We start from the raw sequence: 8,939 nt of genomic DNA on the forward strand, positions 1-8,939 counted from the left end.
CAAAGCGGAAGCTGAGATGAAACTAGGTAGATAAAGACGGGGGAGGTCGGAAAGAAGCAGTTAGAGGGTGACACTTAGGGGCTCTATTCCAGAGAGTGTAGCGGGCAAGGAGGTGGCAGAATGCTTCTGGCAATGGATGGTGATAAGAGTATTTGAGAAGGTCTTGGAAGCCCCCACCCAGCCACAACTATTCTGGCGGTCCTGTCTGAAATGTCTCCATTTGAGAGACCTCCGAACTGAGTTAAGCGTTTCCTTCTAGCAGCATGCTTTAAGGAGCCCTAGTAGCGCAGTGATTAAGTGCTTGGCTGCTAACCAAAAGGTTGACGGTTCAAACCCACCAACCGCTGGGCGGAAGAAAGATGTGGCAATCTGCTTCCATAAAGATTACAGCCTTGGAAACCCAATGGGGCAGTTCTACTCTGTCCTATAGGATCGCTATGAGTTGGAATCGACTCCACTTGGCAACGAGTGGTTTAACATCACTTTTCGAACAAGAGTAGGGCAAGCAGGTTAAGGCAGGGGAGTTAGTGATCTACCTGCCCTGAGGGGTCTATTTCCCGCTCTGTATAGTTTTCTCAGACTCCTGGACAAGTCCTGGTCATCTGCCTTTCCTCTCGCCAAGGAGAGGTTAGGTGCAGGGGCTGGGACTGGGGGCGATGAGGCTGGGGCCAAGTATCTCCTCCCAGGCCACTCCTCCAGCCCTGCTCTCTTGTTCTTCCAGGGCGTTTCCCATAGGCCCCCATACCCTGCACACACCTAATCCCATCACCTGTCTCACTCAAAGTCTGCCCTGCTTCCCTATCACCTGCAGAGCACAGGCCCAGCTCTGAGCCTGGCCTTCCAGGCCCTTCACTGATCTGCCCCAGGACCCCTTTCAGACTTCAACTTTGATTCCCACCTTCTTCTTCCTCTACCTCTGGCGCCTAGAAGGGCTCCCCATTCCCTGAACATGCTGAGTACTTACAGCCACACGTCTACTCCTTCTGAGCTCCCTGCCCGAGATGCCCCGCAGTTGCTGTCAAGTCGATTCCAACCCATGGTGACCCCATGTGTGTCAGAGTAGAACTGTGCTCCATAGGGTTTTCAGTGGGTGATTTTTCAGAAGTAGATCTCCAGGCCTTTCTTCCGAGGCACCTCTGGATAGACTAGAACCTCCAACCTTTTGGTTAGCCTCTGAGTGCTTAATTGTTTGTGCCACCCAGGGACTCCCCTCAGCGTGCCACCTCCCCTTTCCACCTGAAAACTCCAGCTCATGTTGCCAGGCCATCCCCTCTGGGTGGCCTTGCACCCGCCCTGCCCCTTACCGCCCCCGTGGGGTTCCTTACCTTCAGAGTACAACTGTAGGCCCCACCTGTGGGGTGTATGACATTGCGGTAGGGAACAAAATGGTATGTTTGGAATCCCAGTGCATTGGGTTTCTGTGTGACCTTGGGCAAGACACCTGGACTCTCTGAGCCTCAGTTTCCTTTCCTGTAAAATGGAGATCATAATAGTACTTACCTCATAAGGTCCTTGCACAATGAAATATGAAGCTGTGTGTAAAGTCCCAGGCCCCATGCCTGGTGCCAAGTAAATGTTCCCTCAGTGGAAGGCATTGTCGTTGCCATTATTCCATTATTATCACTACAATGCGGTGACTTACATTCCTGAATCCCCCAAGGTCTGGGATTATTTCAGAGCAGACCCGCGTCCCAGCTAGCCCCCATGTCCAGACGGCCAGTACAGCTTCAGGCCCACAGCTAGTATCTGTATGTGGGGTTCGCTGCTCCCTAGGTCACCTGCTGCCTGGGGAAGTGGACCCAGAATTGCTGACTTTGGAGCCAAAGTCCTCCTCCAGGGGCCCTGGTACTTACGGGCCAGTCAGGGTGAGCCCTCAGTGTCCCTATCCATCCTGCGTCAGCTCAGCAGGCAGGTCACTACGTCTGTCTCCCAGGGCCTGGGGGGAAGGTGGAAGTTTCTGTGGGGGGATCCCTAGAAAGATCCAGAGGGAGAGGAATCACTGGGACCATAGAGGCGAGACAGACGGGGCCTGGGATCAGCTGTGGACACACCCCTGGCGCACCCCTGCTCTAGTGATTGGTGATCAGTATTAGGACCTATTTCCAGGCTGGGAAAGGTCCTTTTACATTGTGGGAACGATCTTTTTTTTTTTTTTTTTTAAATACTATTTTACCATGTCTTTGGTGAAGGTTTACACAGCTGTGTAGGTTCCCATTCAACAGTTTCTACACAAGTTGTTCAGTGGCATTGGTTACATTCTTCACAATGCGTGAACATTCTCATTATTTCCATTCTGGTGGTTCTGTTTCCATTCATCTAGTTTCCTTGCACCCTTACCTTCTCATCTTTGTTTTAAAATAATTGTTGACTGTTTTGTTTCATATAGATGATTTTTTTAAATAATTTTTATTGTGCTTTAAGTGGAAGTTTACAAATCAAGTCAGTCTCTCACAGAAAAACTTATATATACCTTGCTACATACTCCCAATTACTCTCCCGCTTATGAGACAGCCCCTAGTGAGACAACCCCTCCTTCCACTCTCTCTTTTTGTGTCCATTTTGCCAGCCTCTAGCCTCCTCTTAGATGATTTTTTAAAGGCACGCAGTATTCATGAGTAATATTCTTTATTTTGTGAGCCAATCTGTTATTGAGGTAGGGAGCAGCCTTTTTTTTTTTTAGGGGAACAGAAATGTATTATCTCACAGTTCTGGGGTTTAAAAACTAGTGGCTGGTGAGTGGACTCCAACTCATGGTGACCCCATGTTTTTTGAACATTCTATCGTGGTTTGGGTGAAAGTTTACAGAGCAAATTAGTTTCCCGTTCAACAATTTGTACACATTTTGTTTCATGACATTACTTGCAATCCCCTCAGTGTGACAGCATTCTACCCCCTTCCTCTGAGAGTTCCCCCTTTCGATTTCCCCATCTTTCCTGCCCCTTCATGACTTCTGAACTTTGTTTTTGGGCAAATGCTGCCCTTTTGGTCTCATATGGTTGAGCGTTCTGAGGAGCACTTTCCTCATGGGAAGAACTTATAGGCCTGTCTATTTTGGCTGAAAATTGATTTCTGGGAGTGCGTTCAGTTCCAGGTTTGAAGGGTGTCTAAGAGCCATAGTCTCGGCGGTTCCACCAGTCTCTATCAGACCAGTAAGTCTGGTCTTTTCTATGAATTTGAATTTTGTTCTGTATTTTTCTCCTACTCCATTCAGGACTTTCTATTGTGATCCTGCTCAGAGCAGTCGGTAGTAGTAGCCGGGCACCATCTAGTTCTTCTGGTCTCAGGCTAGTGGAGGCTGTGGTTCGTGTGGTCCATTAGTCCTTTGGACTAACTGTTTCCTTTGAGTCTTTGACTTTCTTCACTCTTCTTTGCTCTGGACAGGAAGAGACCAATGATTGTATCTTAGATGGCCACTTGCAAGCTTTTAAGACCCCAGTCGCTACTCACCAAAGTGGGATGTAGAACTTTGTCTTTATGGACTATGTTATGCCAACTGACCTAGATGTCCCCTGAGACTATGGTCATAAGCCCTCAAGCCCAGTGACTAAGTACTTTAAGGTGTTTGGTTGTTAGGAAGTAGCCTTGAAAGTCACTCAGACCCAGGTTCAAATCCTAGCTCTGCCACTCACTGGCTATTTGACCTTGGACAAGCCATTTCATCTTTTTCAGGCTCAGTTTCCTTATATGGAAAATGGGAATAATAAGAGCACATATAGGTCACTCAGGGCTGTGGTGTTAAACCCATAGCATAATGCCTGGTGCTTGTAAAAGCTGAATAAATGGAAGCTGCTATTATTACTGTTGTGATCATCATTATCACTGAGTATAAAAGAACCTGGCACAGTTTCTGCACACAGTAGGTACAAATGTTAATTTCCCTTTCCTTTAAGAGGAGGATTCTGTGCTTGTATCAGTTATCTATTACCACATAACAAGCCATCCCAAAACTTAGAGGTCTGATACAACAGCATGTATTGGGCTTTCTGTGGGCCAGGAATTCAGGAAGGGGTCAGCTGGGTGGTTCTGACCCAGTCTCTCTGAGGTTGCAGTCAAATGGTGGCTGGGGCCAGAGCAGCTGGGGGCTGCCTGGACATTTCTCTTTTTTTCACGTAGTCACAGGGCCCCTCCATGTGCTCTGTCCACAGAAGCTGGTTTCTGGGCTTCCTTAGAGCATGGCAGCCTCAGGGCAGAAGGACTGCTTACAGGGTGGCTCAAGGCACAGTCCAAGGGCTCGAGGAGACAATATGGAAGCTGTGTTGGCCTTTTAGGACTAGCTGAGAAAGTGACACTTATATGACATAGCATCACTTCCACCATAGTCAGGGGCCTACCCAGAGTCAAGGAGAGGGAACCTAGACCCACCTCTCCGTGGGAGGTTGTCAAAGTTACACTGTGAGAAGAGCATGTGAGACCAGAGCTTTAGATGCGATTATGTTTGGAAAACACAATCTGCTACCGCGCCTTAATCCACAGAGTTGACTGTTGTCGTTAGGTGCCGTTGAGTCAATTTCAATGTACAGCGACCCCATGTGATGAGCAGAACTGCCCCATAGGATTTTTGAGGCTGTAATCTTTATGAGAGCGGATTGCCAGGTCTTTCTACCGTGGAACCAGTAGATGTGTTCGAACTGACAACCTTTCAGTTAGCATCCAAGTGCTTAACCATTGCGCCACTAGGGCTCCTAACTGGATATTTGGGCAGCATGATGCACAGTGGTGGGAGCTGTGTTTTGGGGATAGGGAGGAGAAAGGACTCTCAAATCCCACTGGGTGGACAGTTGCCTACAGCATCACACGCAGGCTGGCCCTGTCCTCGGCATCTTATAAACAAGCCCCAAACAAATAAAAACAAATAATAGGTATTTATTTATTGAAGAGGAGTCCCCGGGTGGTATAAATGGTTAACATGCTTGGTGGCTAACTGATAGACTGAAAGTTAGAACCCACCCAGAGGTGTCTTGGAAGAAAGGCCTGGCGATCTGCTTCCTAAAGGTCACACCCATAAAAGGTCTATGCAGTCGAATTCTACTCGGAAACACGTGGGGTCTCCAAGAGTTGGAAATGACTCAACAGTACCTGGTTTGGTTTGGTTTTGGTTTTTTGTTGAAGATTGACATTTATTCTGAGGGTCCATGTGTTTGTCTTCTTTAACAGCCCTATGGGGTAAGAGGTCCAATTATCTCCATTTTAGAAAGGAGAGAAATTGAGGCTCAGGGAGATGAAGAGGCTCACACCCTGGGAAGTGACAGAGATAGGATTTGCACCCAGTCTGTGTGACCCCAGTTGAATGCCCTTCACCACCACAGGTGGAGTGTCCTGCCATATTCACAGGTAAGGCCAGATCCACTTGACACTCGGCACGCCTGTTAGGAGGCTCGAGGTGTGGGCGGCAGCCCCAGGCACAATGCAAGTACCTGGGAAGAGAAGCAGTAAGGCTTGGGGGTTACTTAAAAGAGGAAAGACAGAGCTTTCTGTCTTAGTCTGAAAGGCTAAAGTCTCCCCTTGACCATGGCCAAACCAAAACTAAACCCATTGCCCTGGAGTCAATTCGAACTCATAGCAACCCTATTGGACAGGGTAGAACTGCCCCAAATGGTTTCCAAGGCCGTAATCTTTACAGAAGCCAACTGCCACACCTTTCTCCCACAAACCAGCTGGAGGGTTTGAACCACTGATCTTCCAGTCAGCAGCTGAGTGCTTAACTACTACACCACAGGGCTCAGCCCTGGGCAAATAGTCACACAGTCCCTACTTGAACCCCCCCTCCCCTGCCCATTTCCTCACAAGGCAGCTCAATTAACAGCTGGTTAGTAATGATCTAGTTCTAGTTGTGTGGAAGTTTTTCCACTGACATTTCTGGGAGGAGTCTCAGTGGGAATATTTCTGGAAAGTGATTTGGCCACTGATAAATGTCAGTTTTAAGAGCCTTGAAAACACATGTTCCTTTTGAGTCACCAATGCTGTTTATGTAGCTTTTCTGAAGTAAATAAATGAAGATTTGGACCATGTTTCCTACAGTGATCCTCCCAATTGTGCAAACACTAGAAACAACCTATGTATCCAACAATAGGGGACTGGGTAAATCGTTCATAGTACCTCCTAGGAAACACAGCTATGCAAGCCATTTAACATCCTGGTTCAGTGCCACTAAAACTGTATAAAACATTATAAATGAAAAAGCATTTAAACCCATTTATACAGTAAAATCCAAATTATATTTCTTAAACATATACTTTATGTGTATGTGTGGAAAAGAGTCTAGAAAGATATACACTGAGCCAATTCTCTCTCTAGGAATTTTAGGTAAATAAAGGAATTTTAGGTAAACAAAGGTAAAAAAAAAAATTGTTTATTTGTATTTTCTGTTTTGTCTGTGATAAATACCAACCATTGCCGTTGAGTTGACTCTGACTTATGGCAACCCCACGTGTGTCTGGGTAGAACTGTGCTCCATAGAGTTTTCAAAGGCTGATTTTTTGAAAGTAGATTGCCAGGCCTTTCTTCCGAGGTGCCTCTGGATGGACTTGAACCTCCGACCTTTTGGTTGGCAGCTGAGCCTTAGCCATTTGCACCACTCACGGTCTCCCTATGATAAGTAGGTAGAGCTTTTTGTCTTCAAAACAATGGAATGTTTTCTGTTTGAGTAATTTATTGCTGGGTAGGACACCACCCCAATATTAGAGCCTGAAAACAGTAACAATTTTAGCATTTTTTTGTGAGTCTGTGGGTTGGCTGGGTGGTTTGTCTACTGATCTCACCTGGGCTCCCTCATGGTGTCCACTGGGAGATGGGCTCAATGGGGACAACTGGACAGCCAGGCTTCCCTCTTCTGTGGTCTTTCATTCCCAGCTTCCTCACAGCATGGTGGTCTCAAGACCTTATGAAGGTTGACTTTGTAGCACCTCTTCAATCCTAACTTCAGAAGTCACATGACATCACTTAGCCTCATTTTATTGGTCAAAGTAAGTCATATGCCCAGATTGAAAACCAAAAAAAAACCAAACCCGCTGCTGTCCAGTCTATTCCAACTCGTAGCAACCCTATAGGACAGGGTAGAACTGCCCCATAGAGTTTCCAAGGAGCGCCTGGTGGATTTGAACTGCCGACCTCTTGGTTAGCAGCCGTAGCACTTAAACACTATGCCACCAGGGCTAAAGATTGAAGGGATGGGGAAATAGACCCCGCTCCTCAGTGGGAGGAGCAGCAAAGAATGGTGGCTGTCTTTGTTGTTGTTGGGTACCTTTCAGTCCACCTGACTCATGGTGACCCCACGTGATGAGTAGAACTGCCCCATTGGGTTTTCTTGGCTGTGATCTTCACGGAAGCTGGTTGCCAGGTGTTTCTTCTGCAGAGCTCCCGGGTGGGTTCAAACTGCCAACCTTTCTCCGTTAGCCGTTGAACTAAATCTACCAAATTTCTTGTTTTGGTTTCTTCTCTTCCTTCTTTTTCTCCTTCTTCATTGCTGTTGTTAGGTGTTATCGAATTGGTTCGGACTCAGAGACGTCACGTATAACAAAATGAAATGTTGCCTGGTCCTGTGCCATCCTCACAATTATAGCTATGTTTGAGCCCATTGTTGCAGCCACTGTGTCAATTCATCTCATTGAGAGTCTTTCTCTTTTTTGATGACCGTCTACTTTACCAAGCATGATGTCCCTCTCCACCGATTGCTTGGTCCTGATGACATGTCCAAAGTAAATGAGACAAAGTCTTATCATCCTTGCTTCTAAGGAGCATTCTGGCTGTACTTCTTCCAAGATAGACTTATTCATTCTTCTGGCCATCCATGGTATATTCAATATTCTTCTCCAACACCATAATTCAAATGCATCAAACACGTATTGCACTGGGAAAATCTTTTGAGTTCTTCGTTAGAGACAGACAATCTGCTTTTCTAGAACTTATCTACCTCAGTTCTAGCACTGCCTTATGGAAGCAGTCTAGACCTCAGGTGATGTAGAGAAGTTGGAAGAACTCTGAACTAATTGAGAAAAGAAAGGATGAGGCCAGAGACCAGCCCACCCCAGCTCCCTGATTTTCTTCATGGTGCCTCCCAACATTGGACTCCCACCCATTCTTGGAGAACAACCAATTCATAATCTCCACCCAAGATACTCCAGATGTACTCTGTTCTGTCTCCCTCTGAAGATTTATAACTTATTTTACTTTCTTTCTTAGTTTTAAAAAACCTTTTATTATGGAACATATTGTACATACAAAACAGGGCATAACGTGATTATTTACAGTTTTAAAAAAACAATAAAATGAACACACAGGTACCCTCCACCCTGTTCAAGAAACCTCTGAACTCACTATCAATCTGATGTTTTTATTAATTATCCTTCACTGTTATGTATAAAACTATGGGGTCACATAGGGTTGCCATGAGTCCACCTTGACTGGACTGCCAACCAACAACAATTAGATAATAGTATCAAATAAATGGCAAATTTTCTGAGTGTTATAATGTTATTGTCATTCTGTAGGATAATGTCTTTGCCCTTAGGAGATACATGCTCAGTATTTAGGGTTGGTATGTTATGATGTGTTCGATTACTTAAACAGTTCAACAAAAATATAGAGAGAGATATTAATCAGCTGTAGTAAAATACTAGAAATTGATGACGGGTGTGTGGAGATTTCTTTTTCTATTCGTGCAACTGTTCTTGCAAAGTTGCGGATTAATAAGTTTGAGGAGGAGTAGATAAAGTAGGCTGGGCTTGTAAAGGTATAAAGAGGTGCCGGGGCCCTTTAAGATCGAGCCCGCCCCTTACGTCTCACCCTGGGCCCCACCCACCCCGGAAAGGCTCGGCCTATGCTCCTCCCCTCTCTCTGGGCCCTGCCTTCTTTCCGCAGGCCACGCCCAGGCCCCGCCCCCGGTGCCCTCGGCTCCGCCCCCCGCGAGGGAGCGCAGTCACGTGAGCCGGGCTGCGGCGCGC

This window comes from Loxodonta africana, chromosome 19 (genome assembly GCF_030014295.1).
Source record: "Loxodonta africana isolate mLoxAfr1 chromosome 19, mLoxAfr1.hap2, whole genome shotgun sequence".
NCBI classification, from domain to species: domain Eukaryota; kingdom Metazoa; phylum Chordata; class Mammalia; order Proboscidea; family Elephantidae; genus Loxodonta; species Loxodonta africana.